The sequence below is a fragment of the Heterodontus francisci genome, unplaced genomic scaffold (genome assembly GCF_036365525.1).
Source record: "Heterodontus francisci isolate sHetFra1 unplaced genomic scaffold, sHetFra1.hap1 HAP1_SCAFFOLD_43, whole genome shotgun sequence".
Taxonomy (NCBI): Eukaryota; Metazoa; Chordata; class Chondrichthyes; order Heterodontiformes; family Heterodontidae; genus Heterodontus; species Heterodontus francisci.
The window spans coordinates 19027322-19051724 of record NW_027141852.1 but is presented as its reverse complement, the minus strand read 5'-3'; the positions used below and the strand labels follow the sequence as shown (position 1 = coordinate 19051724).

The window sequence follows — 24403 nt, the reverse complement described above, 5'->3', positions numbered from 1 at the left end:
GAACAGTTCCATCCTTTCTTTTCTTCCTTCTTCTCTTCTTTCCATCAGTTTCTCTTTTCTGTCCCAGAGGGACTTTCAAAAGGCTTTTGGATAGGTATATGGATAAAGGAGAATGATGGGGTATAGATTAAATTGTCCTTGACAGAGGACAAAGGATCGGCACAACATTGTGGGCCGAAGGGCCTGTTCTGTGCTGTATGTTCTATGTTCTATGTTCTATCAATATAATGATGAGAATCCCACTTTAATCTGCTGTTTCTGGTGTTTTATCCATTCCAATCAAAATTTCAACATTCCAATCAAATCTATTTGTTATTCCACAGTGTCTCTCCATGTGTTTTATTCTGTTGTATTCTCTCACAGTCTGTTTGATGATCAATGTTACATCTCACTCTCTGTTCTGGTGAAGATCAGAAGCAGTGATATCTGTTTACACCACCCGACAAGTCGGCCTGATGCTGTGCCTCGCTGATCATGTGGGGTTAAAGCAATTCTTCCAGTCAGTTAGTTCAGTTTTCATTTCATGAGAAATTCGGTCATCATGACTTCATCAGTGACCTAATGGTTCAGGTGTCTGAGTGATGTTAATCATGATGTGATGAAATGATTGTATGTTCCAGTCTTTCCGTGGTGGGTTTTCACACTGAGTAGAAACGTGTTGGACATGGTCTGGAAATGTTTCACACTGCTCCATTCCCAACTTCATTTACTTACAGAAGATATATTTCCATCATTCCACAGCTGGCTGCACAGCCAGAAGCTGTGCTGAAGGTGACAGTTATGTCTCTGCAACTGACAAGGTGGCCGAGAGGTTAAGGCGATGGACTGCTAATCTATTGTGCTTTGCACACGTGGGTTCGAATCCCATCCTTGTCGCTAGTTTTTCAGCTGTTTCGTGTATTATTTATGTTGGGTGAGCTTATGTATAAAGTCAGCCTCGAAACCTGTTCTTGTCAGTATCTTGACAGTGATTCCAGAATTGGTTATACTTTATTAAAATTGAGACAGACAATTGGAATTCTTCACCCAAACTGCACTGGAATGAAGATCAAATAGGGATCACGAAACGGAGCAGGATTTTTCCTCCCCTCCTTCCTTCCATCATTTCTTTCTCTGGATTTGCACCAAGTGAAAGACAAATGGGAAAAGCAAATGGCGAGGGAGCAGATGCAGAAAATTATCCTTTGGCAAGAAATGTATTTTCAAATCTTCTTGATAGATTATGTGCGTGAGCAATGCTTTGGCAGATGGAGTTTAAAATGAGGGGTCATCGACTACCGACGATAGATCAGAGTGTTTTTTTGGAAGAGGTGAGATGTTAGAAACGGTTGAGGAGCAGAGACCCGAATACTGAATTAATAAAAGCTCGTGGACTGGTAGAAAATAATGTGAAAAGTGAACAGAATATGAAGATTGGAACTCATGTTGCAGTGATATAAAGCTCTGTGCTCCTGAAGTAAATGTCCAAACCCAGATTGTGGGGAATCTGTGGAGAGTGATTTGGTTTTTATTCATTCTTGGGTGTGAGTATCGCTGATAAGGCGAGCATTTATTACCCATTCCTATTGCCGTTGAGAAGGTGGTGGAGAGCTGCCTTCTGGAACTGATGCAGTCCATATGGTGCAGGAACACCCACACTGCCGTTGGGGAGGGAGTTCCAGGATTGTGACCCAACAACAGTGAATAAATGGCGATATCGTTCCAAGTCAGGATGGTGAGTGACTTGGAGGGGAACCTGCAGGTAGTGAGTTCCCATGCATCTGCTGCCCTTGTGCTTCGAGGTGGTAGTGGTCACGAGTTTGGAAAGTGCTGTTGAAGGATACTTGGCGAGTTGCTGCAGTACATATGGAGATGGTACACACTGCAGCCACTGTTTACTGGTTGTGGAGGGATTGAATGTTTAAGGTGGTGGGTTAGGTGCCGATCAAGTGCGCTGCTTTGTCCTGGATGGTGTTGAGCTTCTTGAGTGTTGTTGAGTGGGATGTATTCCATCACACTCCTGACTTGTGCCTTGTAGATGGTGGACAGGATTTGGGGTGTCAGGAGGTGAGATACTTGCTGCAGAATTCGTAATCTCTGACCTGCGCTTATAGCCACAGCATAGATGTGACTGGTCCAGTTACGTTTCTGGTCAAGATATTGATGGTGGGGGATTTAACGATGATAATGCTTCTGAATATCAAAAGGTAGATTTTTTTTCTCTCTCATTGGAGATGTTCACTGCTTGGCACTTGTGTGGCCAGAAGGTTGCTTGCCACTTATCAGCTCAAGCCTGAATGTTGTTCAGGTCTTGCTGCTTGCAGGCACAGACTGCTTCAGTATCTGAAGAGTTGTGAGTCATCATCTAACATTCCCACTTCTGACTTATGTTGAGGAGAAAGTCATCAATGAAACAGCTGGGATGTTTGGGTCTAGAATGCTACCCTGAGAAACTCCTGAGGCAATGTCCTGGGCTGAGATGATTGGCCTCCACGAACCACAACCATCTTGTTTTGTGCGACGTACGACTCCAGCAAGTGGAGAGTTTTCCCCCTGATTCCCAGTGACTTCAATTTTGCTAGGGATCCTTGATGCCACATTCACTCAAGGGTGGTTCAAGAAGGCAGCCCACCCCACCACCTTCTCAAGGGCAATTAAGGATGGGCAGTAAATGCTGGCCTGGCCAGCAACGCCCACATCGCATGAATGAATGAATAAAAAAGTGAAGTATCCCTTGTGTCATTGTTTTGGTAGAAAATATAACCCTGGTGGAATTGCCCCTCCCAATCACACCTCACTTCATAGAACATAGAAAATGGAGAAAATTTATGGCACAGAATGAGACCATTTAGCAATCGTGTCTGTGCCAGCTGAAAAAGAGCGATCCAGCCCAATCCCACTTTCCAGGTCTTGGGAATGGGATCTGAACAGATCTCAGAGCTCACATTATGTGAATGTTCTGTTGAAGTATTGGTGAGCTGATATACCAGGGGAGATTCACACTGTTAGACACAGTGTGAAATACATTCAAGTATTTATGAAACATTGTAACATGTGAGTAATATTCCCCATTGCTTTCTCAGCACTGATGGATTGTGAAGTGGGAGGCAGCCGGAAGTCCCAGTGATCCACACTGACCCTCAGCTGAGAATGAAATGAGATAAAGTTCAATCTTCAGCAGCGAGTTGCTGCAGAGAGGTAAGAGTCCTGAATCAAGGAGAGACTTTCTCATACTGCTGTTGAATCTCATTTCAAACACTTCTTGAACTCTCTGCCGAGGAATTCAGAGCTGGAGAATGCCTGTAAAATCAGCCTAAAAATGGAATAAAAAAACACCCACCGTGGGGCTCAAACTCAAAAACTTGAGATTCAGAGTTTCATGCTTTCATCGACTGAGCTCACTAGGCCTGAGACAGTGTCCCCGTCCTGTCTGTTATTGGACAGTGCAGCTGTTGGCTCCATCCCAGGGGCTGAATTTGTTCTGTAAACCATGAACCAGCTTCCTCTCAAATCCCAGTTTTATCAATAAATCCTCTTACAAAATCCCCAAAGTGTGATATATTCCTCTCACTCATCCAGAATAAAAGTTACATCTTTTGCTCTTTTTACCTTCCAAACATTGACTTCTATTTTGCTCAGCATTTATTTCTCTCTCCTTTTTATGTTGTGCATTTCCGAATAAACATTTCATTTCAATTATTTATGAGGGATGAAATGAACAGAAGAGATTTTCTGCACTGGTACCAGGGGTGTGGGACAGAGCGAGTGGTTTGGATCTGGAATACACTGCCTGAGAGTGTGCTGGAGGCTGATTCAATCGTGGCTTTCAAAAGGGAATTGGATAAACACCTGAATAGAGAAAATTTGCAGGGTTACAATGAAAGGGCAGAGGAGTGGAATTAGCTAATTTGCTCTTGCAAAGAGCTGTCATGGACATGATGGACTGAATGGTCTCCTTCTGTACTGTAACCATTTGATTCCTTGATTCTAACTCTGTCAAAGTTGTTCTGAACTTGCTCTGCTCCAAGGAGAACAACCCCAGCTTTTCCAGTGTCTGCACATAACTGAAGTTATGAGGAACCATGGGGAACCCACTGTAAACCTTCCTCCAGACAGAAATACAACTGTTCACCACCACACTGTGACCCAGCTGTTCACAATATATATCAATGATTCGGATGTGGGGACCAAATGTACTATTTCCAAGTTCGCAGATGACACAAAACTAGGTGGGAATGTGTGTTGTGAGGAAGGTGCAAAGCGGCTTCAAGGGGATTTGGACAGACTTAGTGAGTGGACAAGAAAGTGGCACATGGAATATAATGTGCAAAGATGTGAGGTGGTCCACTTTGGTAGGAGAAACAGATGTGCAGATCATTTCTTAAATGGTAAGAGATTAGAAAGTGTAAATGGACAAAGGGGCCTGGGTGGCCTTGTCAGTAAGTGACTGAAAGCTAACATGCAGGTGCAGCAAGCAATTAGGAAGGCGAATGACATGTTAGACTCGATCACAAGAGGATTTGAGTACAGGAGTAGTGAAGTATTGCTTCAATTGTATATAACCTTGGTTGGACTGCACTTTGGAATACTGTGTGCAGTTTTGGTCCCCTTACCTTAGGAAGGATATCATTGCCATAGAGGGAGTACAACGAAGGTTCACCAGACTTGTTCCCGGGGTGGCGGGACTGTCCTATGAAGAGATTTTGGGGAAACTGGGCCTGTATTCTCTAGAGTTTCGAAGAATGAGAGGTGATCTCATTGAAACTTACCATATATTTAAAGGGATAGACAGGTAGATGAAGCTATTTCCTCTGGTTGAGGAATCTAGAACCAGGGGACACAATTTCAACATAAGGGGAAAGCCACTTAGGACAGAGACGAGGAGAAATTTCTTTTCTCAGAGGGTTGTGAATCTTTGGAATTCTCTACCCTAGAGGGCTGTGGAAGCTCAGTCATTGAGTATGTTTAAAGCAGAGATTGACAGATTTCTAAATGCAAATGACATAGGGGATATGGACATAGTGTGGGAAAAAGGCATTGAAGTGGATGATCAGTCATCATCATATTGAATGGCGGGGTTGGCTCGACGGGCTGAATGGCCTACTCCTGCTCCTATGTTCCTATCAGTCTGCTAATTTCATATCCATGCTGTCATTGTCCCTTTTATTACATGGGCTTCAGTTTTACTGGCAGTCTAGTAAGTGACATCATCAAGAAGGTTTTCAATAAGTCAAATAAGAAGAAATTGTTTCCAGTGGCAAAAGGGTCAGTAACCAGAGGATGTATTTATCAAGTGATTGAGAAAAGAACCAGAGGCGAAATGAGGTCGGGATTTATACGGTGATGTGTTGTGATTTGGAATGCACTGTCTGATCAGGACTTGAAAGCAGATTCAGTAGTAACTTTGAAAAGCAATAGGGATAAATACTGGAAGGAAAATGGACAGATTACAGGAAAAAGCTGAGCATCAGAACTAATTGGATAGCACAACCAAAGAGACAGCATTGACACAATGGACCAAATGGTCTCCTTCTTTGTGTATCATTCTATGGTTTTATGAACATAATGTTGGTACAATTGCTGAGTTGGAAGTGAAGTGAACCCAGATTCCGGGTATTCTAAACACCAGACCCAAACCAACTGAACAAGCCTGTTGTTTAATCTCTGTTTTTCACACCAGCTTCTCCTCGCTCTTTCTGTGTTTCCTGCCTGGTCTGTTCCTCTGACCTTCATTCCTGACACTCTATTGAGAATGGCCAACTCACTGCGCCTCTCACTCCCACCGTCACTCCACCCCTTCACCCACTTCCAAACCTCTCTGTTGAACAGTACCTCACTTCTGCTCCTCTGCTCCATTAATATAACAGGAAAACATTTTCAAACAGACATTTCCAGACAGTGAACATTCCAGTAAGACAAGGTAAAGAGCAGATTCATTCACTTTCAACACAGAGAGAGCAGCTCTCCCTGTTCAGTCTAAGGAGCAGCTGTAGTTTCACTCCCATTAGTCTTAGAGACATGGGCCAGAATTTTAAGGGACCGTTGGAGACGGGAATGGAGGCTGGGGAGGGGGAGGGGGGGTGTATAAAATAGGGATGGAAGACGTTGGACCGGATTTTTCTGTCGGCGGCTGACATGGAGGGCAGACTTCGCACATCCACACGGCAAGAAGGCATTTAAAGTATTTATGAGTCCAATTGTCAGCAATTTTATTCACTGGGTCCAATTGAATTAATAGCACACGGGAACCCTGGGGCTTCAGAGCCTCGCCTGGTTAAAGGAGGTGACTGGGAGGTGGGAGCTGAGTGTTGGCTTCACTGGGAAGCTGTCGGGTGAGGCAGCGTAACTTGGCAGCAAGGGTGGAGGGGGAAAGGGCATCGGGAAACACTGTCAGGCGTGGGGGCCAATGTGCCAGCTCTGCAGGGTGAGCCACACCCGGGTGTTATTGGGGCAGTGCCACCTCATTGAGGGTGACAAATGAGGTAAATGGGGCTGGGTGTTGTTTACTGTGAAGGCCTTGCACTCAGGGAGGGGCAACCTGTCATGGGCCTCATTCACCCTGGATTCGAGGCTCCCATTGAAGAGGAGGAGGAGTAGAGAGGGAGGGAGGGAGGCGCAGGCACCAGCAGGGACACCACAGCAGCTTGGGGGCCCACAGGAGGGCCAGCCTCGAACAGGAGGCTGGAGAAGGAGGCAGAGGAACACGTCAGCCGAGGTTCAACTACCTGCAGATGTCCGAGTGACAGTGTCTCCGCAGACTGCGCCTCTCCACGGAGGTTGTCACTGATCTCTCTGCCATGATGCAGCTGTGCCCCATGGGACTTGGTGGGCACCTGATGCCAGTGTCACTGAAGGCCACAGTGCCACTGAACTTCTCCACCAGCAGATCATTGCGGGGATCCACTGGAGATATGTGTGGAATCTCACAGTCTGTGGTGAATCAGTGCATCAAGGAGGTCACCAATGTCCTGTTCAGGAGGGCCGGTGACTATGTGCACATCGATCCAAACAGTCACGCTGAGAGGGCTATAGGATTCGGGGCCATCGCTGGATTCCCCCAGGAGTAGGGTGTCATCGACTGCACCCATGTGACCATCAAGGCTCCTGCAGACCAGCCAGCAGCCTTCAACAGGAAGGGCTTCCACCTGCTCAGTGTGTCACTGGTCTGTGACCATCACAAATGGATCCTACAGGTGTGTGCACAAATCCCGGGAAGCAGCCACAACGCCTGCATACCAAGGCACTCCCAGGTGCCAGAACATTTCCGTGGCCCCATGTGCTTTCTGAGATGGATCCTTGGAGACAATTGCAACCCAGTGAGAACATGAGTACTGACGCCTGTGAGGAACCCACACAACGATTCAGAGGAGAGGTACAACACCTGCTGCGGGTCAACCCGAGCGACCATCAAAGAGGCCATTGGTCTCCTGAAGATGAGATTCAGGCACTTATATTGTTCCTGTGGAGCTCTTCAGTATGTCCCGGCGAGGGTCTCGCGTATCATGGTGGCTTGCTGTGCTCTGCACAATCTGGCAAAACAGAGGGGTGAGGTCTTGACTCGTGTGGATATCATGGAGTGTGGTGTCTCCTCTGATGATGAGGATGTGGAGGAGGATGCTGCCCAAGCAGTGCCAGATGAAGAACCTCAGGCACAGCAGGAAAGCCTCCATGAGATACACACAAGGGAGACACGAGACACCCTTATACATTCACGTTTCCTTTGAGCCTTACCACCTTCTGGAACCACAGCAATAAAGTCTTAGCTTTAAACAGCCCTGTTGTCACCTCCTTCCTTCCACACTACAGCGCCCAGGTACACATCGCACAGTGACAAGGCCGAAGCTTTGTGAACTCAGGGCTTGGTCCCTCACTTCCAGCCCCTTGGGAGGAAGGGTTGAAATGAAGTCCCAAAGGGCATCAACAATAGGAAGGAGACATAGTGAGAGAACATCATTTCTTTATTCTGTGTGACACCAAACACAACCCTATCCATCTGGAATGTACATTCACCCATGAACCCCTCAGTGAATCTAGGTGCTCTTCTTAAATCTCTTCCGGGTGTTCCTACCTGCTACTCCCCCTGCTCTGTCAGCTGAGGTGGAGAAAGGCTGCTGACCTTGCTGCTCCATGGCTTGGGATGACATTGGCGGCCGTCCTCTGCTGCCTGAGGCCTGGAGGGCCCTGGCACACTGAGGGCGTCCTGCACAGGTACAGGGACCCCCTCTGTCATCGAGGATGATGGAGGTGGTGGCATCTCTGGTGTCACTGGCAGAGGGACTTTGGAATTACCGTCCACACCAGGAGCACCCTGAGAGGGGCCCCCAGATGTAGCAGCCAGCTGCTCCTCCCCCTTATAAAACACACTTGTACCTCCCTGCTGACCTGAGAGGGACATGGACCAAGTGGAGAGTTCAGGTGCCTCGTCCCCCCTCTCACCTTGTCGCCACTGGATGGAGCTCCTGGACAAAGTGATGGAGTGCAGGTCTGCGCACATCTCCGGCAGCCACTGATTGGTCTGCTGGATCTGGTTCTCCATGAGAGTCACCAATCTCTCAATGGAGGAAGCCAGACACACCCCCATCAGAGACAGTGCAGCACCCAAGGCCTGGATGGACTCCTCCATCGTCCGTGCTTGGGTACACATAGCCTCTGGCAACTCTGCCAGATGTTGCCTGACCTCTCACTGCAGCTGCAGCATTTCCCGTGTTGCTGGTGACACAAGAGGCACGTCATCAGCCTGGGGCACAGCATGGGCCTGGCCTCCCACAAACCACTAACTCCCAGTGGCCTCGGCTGTCACAGCCTCCGCCAGCTGCCCGGGCCTGTCTGTGATGTGCTCACCAGTTTGCATGCCAGAATCTAACCGCGAACGGATACCCACCAACGTGAGAGTTTCTGTGCTGGTGAAGGGTGCAGGGGAATGAGGTGATGGTGCACCCTCTGAGGCTCCCTCCTCCTCCTCAGACATGTCCGGCTGTCCCCCAGTCTCTCCAGCTCTTTGCTTTTGTCGTTCATCCGGGCCTTCATGAGAAAACAGGGACATTGAAGGGTTAGGGTCTTCCCATCATGACATTCCAACCACCCCTAACGTGCAGCTCCATTGATGCAGTGGTGAACAGATGAGCAGTGTGGCTCCTTTGCAGCAGATGCTCCCTTGTGCCCCAGGAGATGTTCACTCACTCTCTTGGGTAGGTGTCCCTGTCTCTCCATCAGCTATGGAGCAGCTGCTTTGCTGCCCTGCCTGTTCCATGGCCTCCTCCTCCATCGGGATGAGGACATGGAGATAAGGCATCCACCGCCGGTCTTGACACGCTCTTTCCAATTGTGGGATGTCTTCTCCTGCAGACACAATGATGAACAAAGTTAGTCTCCCAGCGGGGACAAGCCCAACATCTCTGATGGTGATAGTCCAGCAGTCCATGATGGGGACACACGTATTCCTCCTGCATGTGGCCCCTCTCGAGGGACTGTGTGAGTTGATACAATGACTGACGTGCACCTCTCACCGAGATGCAGCCAAGCCTCAGGCAGCATGTCCTGCTGCCCTTCCCCAATACACATGACTGGGTGGTCACTCCCTTTCCACCAAACACTCCCTTTCACTCTGCCACATGCAATGTCCAAAGGGTCCAAAGTGTTTTGAGTTTTCGCCTGAGCAGCCTGGATCCGGTCATTGACCCACTTCCTGTACTGGATCCATGTTCTGGGGGTGACCCCACGTCTGCTGACCTCACCGACTATCTTCAGCCAGCTTTGCTTGGTCAGGTGGGCAGGTCTCCACCTCCCATCCCTGGGGAAGAGGATCTTCCACCTTTCTCTTGCCACCTGGAGGAGAACCTGCAGGGAGGCATCGCTAAACCGTGGGACCATGGTCACTGCAGGCTCGCATTCAGCTCCTTACTCAGCAGGCAGCAGAGGCAGCAGAACGGGTCCTGGGGCATCAGAGGCAGCAGAACGTGTCCTGGGACAGCAGAGGCAGCAGAGCGAGTTCTGGGGCAGCAGTGACAGCAGAACGGGTCCTGGGGCAGCAGAGACAGCAGAACGGATCCTGGGGCAGCAGAGGCAGCAGAACGGGTCCTGGGGCAGCAGAGGCAGCAGAACGGGTCCTGGGGCATCAGAGGGCTCTCAGGAAGACACTCCTTTAAACCAGGCAGCAGTGAATGCAGGGTTGGCAGCCCTTTAAATATGGTGTCAGCACCTGCCGTTGTGTCAGATGTCGGTGCCATCGGTGCCTTGTTCCCTGCCTCTGGTCCTTGTTTACATGGGCCCCACGCCTCCCCGTCATTAATTGGTCGGCTGCTCCGTGATCGGAGTCGGTCGGCCACATTTCACTCGTGTGGTGACGACACCCGCTTCCGGTGCCTCTGCCGAGAGCCGCACCGTTCGTTTAAAATTCAGCCCATGGGGTCAAGAGTGGAAAATCTCCCCTCTGATTCTCTCTACTTAAACTGATGGAGACACCAAATTAAAACTGATGAAACCAGGGATTGTATCCTGGTTCTTCAATCTAGTGTTCTCCCAACTGAGCTATTCCAGCCTCACTGTGAACTCATCTTCATTGGAGACAAATATAACTCCAGGTGGAATTTCCCACCCGTTCATTCCTCACTTCAGGGGAATGGGACCCGACCAGATCGCGGAACTCAGATTATGTTAATGTTCTGCTCTTGATATCTTAATATTATCTTGCGTTTGAGCCACTTTTAATCAGGTTCAGGGACAAAATCTTCCATCATCCCTTCTCCCACATTCTCTCCCTCTCATTCATTCTTTATTCCTCACAATCCAGAAAGGGTTAGGAATCAGAGCTCACCTCCAAACCCTCTGCACACAGACCTCTGTCTGTCACCCTGTTTGATCCAAGATCCAACAGACCAGTCAATAAATTACACTCTTTATAAGCACAGAAAGCTGCCTCACAGTGTTGGACACAGAGTTAAATACACTGAAGTCTTTTGAAAAAAGTTCATCTTTTGGGTTGTATAATGATGGAAATATACCTTCTGGAAGTAAATGAAATAGGGAATGGAGCGGTGTGAAACATTTCCAGACCATGTCCAACACGTTTCTACTCAGTGTGAAAACCCACCACGGAAAGAGTGGAACATGCAATCATTTGATCACATCATGATTAACATCACTCAGACGCCTGAACCATGAGGTCACTGCAGCTGGCTGCACAGCCAGGAGCTGTGCTGAAGGTGACAGCCGTGATGGTGCATCTGACAAGGTGGCTGCAAGGTTAAGGTGGTGGACTGCTAATGCATTGTGTTTTTCATGAATGGGTTCGAATCCCATCCTTGTTAGTTTGTGATTTGGATCGTTCCTTTATTTCTATTGGGGGACTTTTTGCATAAAGTCAGACTGGAAACCTGTTCTTGTCAATTTCCAGACGGTGTTTCCAGAATTGTTTATATATTATTAAAATTGAGACAGACAATTGGGATTCTTCACCCAAATTGGACTGGAATGAAGATCAAATTGGGATCACAAAACGGAGCAAGATTTTCCCTCCCTCCCTTCCTTCCATCTTTATATTCTCTGGATTTACACCAAGTGAAAGACTAATGGGAAAAGCAAACGGCGAGGGAGCAGAAGCAGAATATTATCCTTTGGCAAGAAATTTATTTTCAAATCTTCTTGATAGATTAAGTGAGTGAGCAATGCTTTGACAGAAGGAGTTTAAAATGTGGGGTCATGTAATACTGAAGAAAGATAGATCAGAGTGTTTTTTTGTAAGAGGTGAGATGTTAGAAACTGTGGAGGAGCCGAGACCCGAATACAGAATTACTAAAAGCTAGTGGACTGGGAGAAAATAATGTGAAAAGCGAACGGAATATGAAGTTTGGAACTCATGTTGCAGTTATATAAAGCTCTGTGCTCCTGAAGCGAATGTCCAAGCCCAGATTGTGGGGAATCTGTGGAGAGTGATTTGTTTTTTATTCATTCTTGGATGTGAGTATCGCTGATAAGGTGAGCATTTATTACCCATCCCTAATTGCCCTTGAGAATGTAATGGTGAGCTGCCTTCTTGAACTGCTACAGTCCATATGGTGTAGGAACACCCACAGTGCTATTGGGGAGGGAGTTCCAGGATTGTGACCCAACAACAGTGAAGAAATGGCGATATCGTTCCAAGTCAGGATGGTGAGTGACTTGGAGGGGAACCTGCAGATGGCGAGTTCCCATGCATCTGCTGCCCTTGTCCTTCGAGGTGGTAGAGGTCACGGGTTTGAAAGGTGCTGTTGAAGGATACATAGCGAGTTACTGCAGTGCATATAGAGATGGTACACACTGCAGACTCTGTGTACTGGTGGTGGAGAGAGTGAATGTTTAAGGTGGTGGGTTAGGTGGCGATTAAGTGGGCTGCTTTGTCCTGGATGGTATTGAGCTTCTTGAGTGTTGTTGAGTGGGATGTATTCCATCACACTCCTGACTTGTGCCTTGTCGATGGTGGACAGGTTTTGGTGTATCAGGAGGTGAGATACTTAGTTTAGTTTAGAGATACAGCACTGAAACAGGCCCTTCGGCCCACCGAGTCTGTGCCGACCATCAACCACCCATTTATATTAATCCTGCACTAATCCCATATTCCTACCACATCCCCACCTGTCCCTATATTTCCCTACCACCTACCTATACTATAGGACAATTTATAATGGCCAATTTACCTACCAACCTGCAAGTCTTTTGGCTTGTGGGAGGAAACCGGAGCACCCGGAGAAAACCCACACAGACACAGGGAGAACTTGCAAACTCCACACAGGCAGTACCCAGAATTGAACCCGGGTTGTAGGAGCTGTGAGGCTGCGGTGCTAACCACTGCGCCACTGTGCCGCCCCTAGAATTCCTAATTTTTCCCACTTGCTGCAGAATTCCTAATCTCTGACCTGCGCTTATTGCCGCAGCATAGATCTGACTGGTCCCGTTTAGTTTCTGGTCAATGGTAACCCCCAACATATTGATGGTGGGGGATTCAGCGATGATAATGCTCTGAATATCAAAAGGTAGATTTTTTTCTCTCTCTCATTGGAGATGTTCACTGCTTGGCACTTGTGTGGCCAGAAGGTGGCTTGTCACTTATCAGCTCAAGCCTGAATATTGTTCAGGTCTTGCTGCTTGTAGGCACAGACTGCTTCAACTGAGGAGTTGTGAATCATCACCTTACATTTCCACTTCTGACTTATTTTGAAGAGAAAGTCGTCAATGAAACAGCTGAGGATGTTTGGGTCTACGACACTACCCTGAGAAACTACTGAAGCAATGTCCTGGGCTGAGATGATTGGCCTCCACGAACCACAACCATCTTGTTTAGTGTGAGGTACAACTCCAGCAAGTGGAGAGTTTTCCCCCTGATTCCCATTGACTTCAATTTTGCTAGGGATCCTTGATGCCACACTCACTCAAGGGCAATCACTCTCACCTCTCCTCTGGAATTCCACTCTTTCATCTCTGTTTGGACCAAGCTGCAATGAGATCATAACAACATAAGATCAGAACAACTAGTAGCAGGAGTAGGCCATTTGGCCCCTCGAGTTTGCTCCGTCATTCAATAGGATCATGGCTGACCTGATCATGACCTCAACCCCACTTTCCTGCCTGCCCACATAACCCTTGGCTCTCTTGTAGATAAAAATCGTGAAGACATTCAATGACCCAGCCTCCACTGCTCTCTGCGGTAGAGAATTCCAAAGATTAATGACGCTCTGAGAGAAGAAATTCCTCCTTAAATGAAAAACCCCTAAATCTGAAACTGTGTCCCCGAGTTCTAGATTCCACCACGAGGGGAAACTTCCTCTCAGCATCTACCCTGTCAAGTCCCCTCAGAATCTTATATGTCTCAATACGTTCACCTTTCATTTTTCTCAACTCCAATGAGTATCGGTCCAACCTGCTCAACTTTCCTCATACGACAACCCCTTCATCACTGGAATAAATCTAGTGAACCTTCTCTGAACTGCCTCCAATGCAAGTATATCCCTCCTTAAATAAGGAAACCAAAACTGTACACAGTACTCTAGGTGTGGTTTCACGAGCACCCTGTACATTTGTAGCAACACTTCTCTACTTTTATACTCCATTCCCCTTGCAATAAAGGGTAACATTACATTTGCCTTCCTAATTATTTGCTGTACCTGCATGGTAACTTTTTGTGATTCATGTACGAAGACACCCAGATCCTTCAACTCCGCAGCATTCTGTAATCTCTCACAATTTAAATAATATTTTCCTGTTCTATTCTTCCTGCCAAAGTGGATAACCTCACATTTTCCCACATTCTACTCTATCTGCCAAATTATTTCCTGGAGCTAAGAGATACTGGCAGAACCTAAACTGAGCATCGATGAGCAGATTATTGTTAAGTGTGTGGTGCTTGATAGCACTGTTGGTGACATCTTCCATCACTTTGTTGATGATTGATAGCAGACTGATGGGGCGGCAATTGGTCAGATTGGATTTGTCCTGCTTTTTTACGGACAGGGCACACCTGGGCAATTTTCCTCATTGTTGAGTAGATGCCTGTGTTGTCGCTCTACTGGAACAGCTTGGCTGAGGGCGCAGCTAGTTCTGGAGCACAAGTCTTCAGTACTCGAGCCGGAATGTTTTTGGGGCCCATAGTCTTTGATGTACTGAGTGCCTTCAGCTGTTTCTTGCTATCATGTGGAGTGAAGCGAATTGGCTGAAAACTGGAAGCTGTGATGCTGGGGACCTCAAGAGGCCGAGATGAATCATCCACTGAGCAATTTCTGACTGAAGATGGTTTCAAATGCTTCAGCTTCATCTTTTGCACTGACGTGCTCGGCTCCACCAACATTGAGGATAGGGAAGTTTTTGGAGCCTCCTCATCTGGTTCGTTATTTAATTGTCCTCCACCTTTCATGACTGGATCCCTAGTTTCTCAGGGCAGTGCCCTAGGCCCAACCATCCTCAGCTGTTTCATTGATGGCTTTCTCTTCAACATAAGTCAGAAGTGGGCATGTTCGCTGATGATTCACAACTCCTCAGATACTGAAGCAGTCTGTGCCTGCAAGCAGCAAGACCTGAACAACATTCAGGCTTGAGCTGATAAGTGACAAGCAACATTCTTTGATCTGATCCTGAGGGAGATAACCGTGCGTGGAGCGGCGGGATGGATGGAGGGTGACTCTGAAGAGGGTGTCTGAGCCTGGAGGGAAGAATCTGTGGAGAGTGGTCCTCAAAGGATGTCCGTGTCTGGAGATTTAGGATCTCTGAAGAGGGTCTCCGAGCCCATAGTGCTGGGATGTATGGAGAGTGATCCTGAAGTGGGTGTCCGAACCTGGAATGGCGGGATCTGTGGAGAGTGATCCTGAAGTGGGTGTCCGAGCCTGGAGTGGCAGGATCTGTGGAGAGTGGTCCTCAAAGGATGTCCGTGTCTGGAGATTTAGGATCTCCGAAGAGGGTCTCCGAGCCTGTAGTGCTGGGATGTATGGAGAGTGATCCTGAAGTGGGTGTCCGAACCTGGAATGCCGGGATCTGTGGAGAGTGATCCTGAAGTTGGTGTCCGAGCCTGGAGTGGCAGGATCTGTGGAGAGTGATCCTGATGAGTGTGTGTAAACCTGGAATGGAAGCTTTCTGTGGAGGTACAGGAAGAGGCCATTCATTCCCAGCATTTTGTAAAGGTTTAGCATAACTTATATGCTTTTACTCTATGCCTATATTAATAAATCCAAGTGTCCTGTTTGCTCTTAGTTACCTTTTCAATCCTTCTAACATCGGTGTACATTGTCTCTCTGCTCCTGCACCCACTTTAGAATTGTCATGTTTCATTTATATGGCCTCTCCTCATACTTCCTTTCAAATTGTATCACTTCACACTTCTCTGTGCAAAATTTCATCTGTTATGTGAAAGCCGATTTTACCAGTTTTTTTTAAGTTCCCCTGAAGTGTGTTACTATCACTGGTATAGGACAAAATTCCTGAGCATTCTTTGATGCTATCTCCATAGACAGAGCAATCTTCCGCGAGCTCAAATGTAGGATTTTGTGTGTTTAGTATCTTATTTCACCCACCAATATAAGCACAAATATGTCACGTAAATCTTGTTCACTGCAGTCCCTGCTGCTGTTTGCTGCCTATATTTACAGACTTTTATCTCAACCTCGTCACCATGTTCTCTAATATATTCAGGGGGCATCAGCAGAGAAAATGTTCACCAAGCGTGGCAAGTGCAAGGAGGTGTTTATTTACATCATAATGTCATGAATATAATATACAAATACATTACATGTGTGAATCATCAAGATGTGTCTGAATAAATGGAACCCCGTTACTATAAACACTGTCACCTTTCAATGTTCAGCAGACAGGTTTGACGGCTTGATGTGTGTGATTCCCTCATTAATGTGTTTGCACAAAGTTCGGGGAAAGACGGAGATATGAATAATTTATAGGGAAATTTTTTAAGCATATCTCCACATCTCTCACTCACAAAGATCTGCAAACACATGGATTCCAAAAGAACCTGAGTACAAAATCACCTAAAATAAACACAGCCAGAGAGTCTTTCAATAACCTGTAGCTCAGGGAAAGTACATGATGTTATGGAAGTGATTCTGTTTCTTCTGTTAAAATATTTTTTGAAGAAGTCATAATCAAACTGAATAAATGTAGGACCAGTTCTTTTTCAAGAGAGCACCAAAAGAGCCAATTTGGCAACTATGTTTACTGTTTTTCACATAATTCAAGTTAAAAATAGAACAGAAACCATGGTGACAGGGAGATGTGGTTAGTGAAGGCATTTGCGCCCCTTGATTGGACAAGCTCGGCAGCAGCAACGTACACCTAAGACAGCAGAAAACTCACAAGCTTTTGGTTGTAGAGTCAGTGTGTTTCACCTGCTGGAGTGAGCAGCTGATAAAGTTAGCCTGAAGAAGTGTCAAGGAAGGAGAGAAGACCACAACCCAGCTTGTTTTCCAGAAAATCTTTAAAATATCCTGAGAAGTCCAGTGTGTTAATTCATCTTGTCGCATGTCTTTGAAGAAGGCCTGCTAAAATTAATTCTCAGTGCCTTCTGAAAAGAACTGTTCTAAAATACCCTAGTGACCTGTCTACGTATACTCAGAAGTTAGACTGTATTCCAATTTTGGAGCAACGTATCTCATCTGAAAATTTCTTCAAAAATGAGCAAGTAAACAGCCCAAGAGTTTTTTTTTTGTGTTTGTAACAAAATTTTAAAAATTTTTAAAAAACATCCCTTTTATCTTTTCTGTTAACCGGCGTATGTGTGTGTGCGCATGTGGCTCGAAGATTTTTAAAAAATACTTTAAAAGTAAAGGTGAAAAGGGAACTTTTAAAATTTCCACCTGTGTGTTTATGCTTTACTTCATGACTAGTTAAAACTTGTTCTACAATAAATGAATCATTTTGTTGTTCATTAAAGAAATCTGGTCAGTGTCTTCTATTCTGGGAAAATAGAGTATATGATTGACTGTTTCAGTAAGTGGGAAAAGTTGAAATAGATGTTGTGACCAGTGGAGAAGTGGGATGAGAATAAAGAGTGCCCTCCTCTGCCCTTAGTTGTCACAGCATTTGTGATCTGGCTCAGTAGCTTCGTTGGCTCGAGTGTTTGTCCAATAATCAGAAAATCGTGGATTCATATCCTTGCTTCAAAAGTTTAGCTATCAATCGTTTACATCTGTTTTCTTGTGAACTTTAACTTTTCTCATGAATTTTATTCACACAAGAAAACAGCTCAGTGGTTGCCTTTGTGAAGGATGTCAGTTTGGAATGGCTGTTCCTCCTTGTACAAATGTTCAATGCTAATATTTCAACGGCAACTCAATCTCCTACAATTTCTTTGAGAGCAATGTGTTTGCAGTTGCATTTAACCTGGAAAACAGCTCAACATTAATCTCACTGAAGGAAAGTGTGACCGTGTTGTATATTTCAGACTGTTCGTGCCGTTTTGTGTCTTTTTTAACCAAGACTATGACACGACGCAAAGGGGAGGGTTGATCCGAGGTTTAGAATATATTATTCAGTCAGGAGCAAGAAAAATCAAAAGGAACAAAATAAGAAAACCCAGTCCACAGATTTGAGAATCTGTAGATCCGCTTTGGGAAAGTGAATCAGAGCAGAATGAAGGGTGAACTGTCCGACTGCCCAGAAGAGATGAAGACACAGCTCAGTCAGCACGTTCCCCTGGTTTATGATGCTGGAACATTCCTCACACAGAAATTATTCAATCAATACTCATCTGCCAAGTCGGTCTGAGGCTGTGCCTCTCTGATCGTGTGGAATTAAAGCAATTCTTCCAGTCAGTTAGTTCAGTTGTCATTTCATGAGAAATTCGGTCATCATGACTTCGTCAGTGACCTCGTGGTTCAGGTGTCTGAGTGATGTTAATCATGATGTGATGAAATGATTGTATGTTCCAGTCTTTCCATGGTGGATTTTCACACTGAGTCGAAACGTGTTGGACATAGTCTGGAAATGTTTCACACCACTCCATTCCCAACAGGCCATGACCTGATGTGATGGAAATTGCATTTACTTACAGAAGCTGCATTTCCATCATTGCACATCTGGCTGCACAGCCAGGATCTGTACTGTCCAAACAGCTGACAAGGTGGTCGAGAGGTTAAGACGGTGGCGTGCTAATGCATTGCGTGCTTTGCATGTGTGGGTTCGGATCCCAATTTTGTCGTTAGTTTATGAAGTGTCGAGGACATTGTTGTGGGGGAGCTTTTGTGGAAAGTTGGCCTGGAAACATGTTCTTATCAATATCTCGCTGGTGATTCCAGAATTGTTTATCCTTTATTAAAATTGAGACAAACAATCGGAATTCTTCACCCAAATTGGACTGGAATGAAGATCAAACAGGGATCACGAAAAGGAGCAAGATTTTTGCCTCCCTCCTTCCTTCCATCTTTACTTTCTCTGGATTTACACCAAATGAAAGACTAACGGGAAAAGCAAATGGCGAGGGAGCAGAAGCAGAACATTATCCTTTGGCAAGAAATTTATTTTCAAATCTTCTTGATAGATTAAGTGAGTGAGCAATGCTTTGGCAGCTGGAGTTTAACATGTGGGGTCATCTCGTACCTACGAAAGATAGATCAGAGTGTTTTTTTATAAGTGGTGAGATGTTAGAAACTGGAGAAGCAGAGACCCGAGTGCTGAATCACTAAAAGCTAGTGGACTGGTAGAAAATAATGTGAAAGGCTAATGGAATCTGAAGATTGGAACTCATGTTGTAGTTATATAACGCTCTGTGCTCGTGAAGTAAATGTCCAAGCCTGGATTGTGGGGAATCTGTGGAGAATGATTTGTTTTTTATTCATTCTTGGATGTGAGTATCGCTGGCAAGGCTGGCATTTATTGCCCATCCCTAATTGCCCTTGAGAATGTGGTGGGGAGCTGCCTTCTTGAACTGCTGCAGTCAATGTGGTGTAGGAACACCCACAGTGCTATTGCGGAGGGAGTTCCAGGATTTTGACCCAGCAACAGTGAAGAAATGGTGATATAGTTCCAAGTCATGATGGTGAGTGACTTGGAGGTGAACCTGCAGGTGGTGGTGTTCCCATGCATCTGCTGCCCTTGTCCTTCGAGGTGGTAGTGATCACGGGTTTGGATGGTGCTGTCGAACGTTACTTAGCGAGTTACTGCAGTGCATCTTGTAGGTGGTACACACTGCTGCCACTGTGCTCTGGTGGTGGAGGGAGTGAATGTTTAAAGTGGTGGGTGAGGTACCGATGAAGAGGACTGCTTTGTCCTGGGTGGTGTTGAGCTCTTTATGTGTTGTTGGAGCTGCAGCTATCCAGAAAAGTTGAGAGTATTCCATCACACTCCTAACTTGTGCCTTGTAGATAATGGACAGGCTTTGGCATGTCAGGAGGTGAGATACTTGCTGCAGAATTCCCAATTTCTGACCTACGCTAAAAGCCGCAGCATAGATGTGACTGGTCCAGTTTAGTTTCTGGTCAATGGTAACCCCCAAGATGTTGATGGTGAGGGATTCAGTGATGATAATGCTGCTGAGTATTAAAAGGTAGATGGTTTGATTCTCTCTCATTGGAGATGTTCACTGCGTGGCACTTTTGTGGCAACCAAGTCACTTGTCACTTATCAGCTCAAGCCTGAATGTTGTTCAGGTCTCGCCCTTGCGGACATGGACTGCTTCAGTATCTGAGGAGTTGTGAATCATCACCTAACATTCCCACTTCTGACTTAAGTTGAGGGGAAACTCATTAATGAAAGAGCTGAGGATGGTTGAGCCTCGGACACTACCCTCAGAAACTCCTGAGGCAATGTCCTGGATTGAGATGATCGGCCTCCACCAACCATAATCATCTTGCTTTGTGCTAGGTAGGACTCCAACAAGTGGACAGTTTTCCCCTGATTCCCATTGATTTCAATTTTGCTAGGGATCCTTGATGCCACACTCACTCAAGGGTAATTACTCTCACCTCTCCTCTGGAATTCCACTCTTTTGTCTCTATTTGGAACAAGCTGCAATGAGATCATAAGAACAGAAATAGTAGCAGGAGGAGGCCATTTGGCCCCTCGAGCCTTCTCCGCCATTCAATAGGATCATGGCTGATCTGATCATGGCATCAACCCCACTTTCTTGCCTGCCCCCCATAACCCTTGACTTCCTTGTAGATAAAAATCCAAAGATGAATGACTGTCTGAGAGAAGAAATTCTTCCTCATTTCCTTCTTAAATGGAAAATCCCTAATTCTGAAACTGTGTCCCCTAGTTCTAGATTCCACCACGAGGGGAAACATCCTCTCAGCATCTACCCTGTCAAGACCCTTCAGAATCTTATATGTCTCAATACGATCACCTCTCATGTTTCTAAACTCCAATCAGGATAGGTCCAACCTGCTCAATCCTCCTCACAAGACAACCCCTTCATCACAGGAATAAATCTAGTGAACCTTCTCTGAGGTTTTTTTTAAATTTCCAACATATACTTTATTCGTTAAAAAAACTATAAAAAGATACATTACAAAACAGTTCAAAAACAGCACCAAGTCAACAATACAAAGATTGCAAAGGAGATCAGTTTCCTTCAGTGCAGGAATGAATTGCCTCACAACCCTTCCATTTCATTTTACCTGCCATGTACTTTTTGCAGCAAACAAATATTTTCTGGAATAAAAACAAGAAATACTGGAACCACTCAGCAGGTCTGGCAGCATCTGTGGAAAGAGAAGCAGAGTTAACGTTTCGGGTCAGTGACCCTTCTTCGGAACTGACAAATATTACAAATGTCACAGGTTATAAGCAAGTGAGGTGGGGGTGGGGCAAGAGATAACAAAGGAGAAGGTGCAGGTTGGACAAGGCCACTTAGCTGACCAAAAGGTCATGGAGAAAAGGCAAACAATATGTTAATGATGTGTTGAAAGACAAAGCATTAGTACAGAATAGGTGTTAACGGACTGAATATTGAACAGCAGCAAGTGCAAACCTGAAAAAAAACAGTGGGTAAGCAAACTGAATAAACTAAGATGAAATGAAATAAATGCAATATAAAAGGTTGTAAAAAATGTAAAAAAGCAAAAAAGGAGAAGAAAGAAAAAACAACTAAAAATGAAAGTAAAATGGGGGGCTGTCATGCTCTGAAATTATTGAACTCAATGTTCAGTCCGGCAGGCTGTAGTGTGTCTAATCGGAAGATGAGATGCTGTTCCTCGAGCTTGCGTTGATGTTCACTGGAACACTGCAGCAATCCCAGGACAGAGATGTGAGCATGAGAGCAGGGGGGAGTGTTGAAATGGCTTCCTCCAGCTGAGTGAGAGGCTGGATACCCGATGACGCTTTAGCGTGAATGTGCGAAGGTGGACCATGGGCGGATATGCGATGATGTTGGTGCTGAGCCATGACATCATCCTGTGCATGTGCCACTTAACCCTGGCAAGATGTAGCTGTGCCTATGTGCAGCTTGGCGCTCTCCGATGATGTCAGCGGGCCGCTGCATTGACAGGAACCACATTGTGTTAGCAGTGCCCACAACCCAGGAAAGAATAAAAAAGAGATTTACCACAATGGTAGCAGGGTGAGGGATTTCAGTTATGTGGAGAGATTGGAGAAGCTGGGGTTGTTCTCCTTGCAGCAGAGAAAATTCAGAAGAGATTTGACACATTTGTTCAAAATCATGGAGGTTTTCAATAGTTTAAATAAGGAGAAACTGTTTCCAGTGGTAAAAGGGTCAGTAAGCAGAGGACACAGATATCAGGTGATTGGCAGAAGAACCAGAGGTGACATGAGGAACCATTGTTTACACAGCAATGTGTTGTGATAAAGAAAGAAAAGACTTGTATTTATATAGCACCTTTCCTGACCACTGGATATATCAAAGCACTTTGGAGACAATGAAATACTTTTGAAGTGTAATCACTGTTGTAATGTCAGAAATGCAGCAGCTGATACCCACAAACAGCAATGTGATAATGACCAACTGATCTGATTGAGGGGCAAATATTGATCACAACACAAGGGAGAATTGCTCTTCACTTGTTTGAAATTGCAGCATGGGATCTTTTACATTCACCCAAACATGCAGACCAGGTCTTGGTTTAACATCACACCTGAAAGGCAGCACCTTCGACACCCTCAGTGCTGTACTGGAGTGTCAGCTGTGAACTCTGAACCCAGAAGCTTGTGATTTCGAGGTGAGTGTGACCAACTGAGCCACAGCTTTTACCTGAGTCTCAATCCTTCTACCAACAGTTTCTCTCTATCTGGTCTGTCACGACCCCTCATGATTGTGAACACCTCTATCAAATCTCCTCTCTGAGGAGAACAACCCCAACTTCTCCAATCTATCCACATAACTGAAATCCTAACCACATGTTGCAGAAATGAATTTTTCCTCATGTTCCTTCTGGTTTTGTGAGTCACTTTAAATCTGTAACCTTCGGTTATTGACCGTTCAGCAGTTAGAAACAGTTCCTCAGTATTTACTCTACCTCAAACCTTCAAGGAAACTCTGCAAAGTAACTGAAAATCAAGTTGCCAAAAGTGGGATTACAACACATGCCTCCAGTGAAAGCTGCAACCTGAACAGAGATGCTGAAACCGTTCAGTCACCTCAACTGTTCAGACCTTTTTGACCTCGTCATCGCTTCTGTACTTTGAAAGGTTCACTCAGTTCTGCAACTTGTTCAATGTTACTGGAATGCTCAGTGATTGGGATATTAACTCCCCCGGGTTTTCCTGAGCTTGTTCTCGGTGTATGGGGATGTTTGTCCTGGGCCGTGGAATCTTGCATCCCTGTAATGGACATTAACCCACTGATTGAATCTGTATTCACTGCTTTCCACTGGTGCTGGGTAATTGCAGAGTGTGGGGCTGGAATGTTGCTGCTTGTCCCGGCCTCACTCACTCTGGGAAAGAGTGAATAATTGATGCATCTGTTTCTGTATCTGAAATGTGACTTAGATCTGCTGTTATTAACCGAGGCAGCGCTGCAGAAGGATACGTTAATAATCTCTCACTAATCAACTGCAAACAGTCAGAATGTGTAACTTTGAACAGCACTTTCTGCAATGTCAGGGCTGGAAAATTGAGGGAGGGAGAGACACTGTCAGTATCTGAGTGTATACAGCACTGTACAGAGAAAGAGTCAATATAGCGGGGCTGAGACACAGTGCATCTTTTCACATTTAATCACAATAATATCCACAGTCAGGAACTGAAAAGGATGAAAAACCGAATAGCAAGAGCAAAAATAAGAAAAGTAAGTAATTATAGATTAGCTGATAAGCTTTCACTGTGTTACCTGGTAGTCTACTGTTTTATATTCAATGCTCTCTCCACTGTGGCAAGGGAATGATATCTTCTCAAGGGCTGAATATTAACAAAACTTCTTGGAATTTAAAATCTTTCAAAATTAATTCCATGGAGCTAATGGGGAAAAGTCAAATAACTGCATCAATTATAGGAGAGCTGGTTGGTGATGACGTGGATGTGTCTGCAGTGTGCAGGACCAGACTGTTTCTATAGATTCACAATGAATTTTCCATCTTTATTTATAACAGTAAATCTGATCGTGGACAATGGCTATTCTGGTTGCAGCAACCTGAAGATTTAACTCATTGACACCCTGCTTTAGGGGAATCGAGAAAGCACAACACCCAGCTCTGTCAGTTAGTGTGCTTGTTTGCTAACCCACAATTTGTTGGTTCAAGCACTTAAAAGGATGAGGCTTTATTAACTTGAAGTCTTCTTCATCTGCTGTATTACTGTTGCTGTTGATTCTTCAAAGTTAAGGTTAATCAAGTCTTTCTTTGTGAAATCCATGCTGACTGTGCTTTATTATATTTTCATTTTCATATGTATTTTCTACTTTTGGGGATTACAGGATAATGTCATTTTTTATTGATTTTATTTTTATTTATTGCATTTATTGCCCATCCCTAATTCCCTCGAGAAGGTGGTGGTGAGCTGCCTTCTT

The 24403-nt window shown here is 45.4% G+C and overlaps 1 non-coding gene across 1 annotated transcript; it reads left to right on the top strand.

Moving 5' to 3' along the window:
- The first annotated feature begins 794 nt into the window (after nucleotides 1–794).
- On the top strand, nucleotides 795–876 carry trnas-gcu (transfer RNA serine (anticodon GCU)). Its single transcript has one exon. It is a non-coding gene; the product is annotated as a tRNA-Ser (tRNA).
- Nucleotides 877–24403: the final 23527 nt, after the last annotated feature.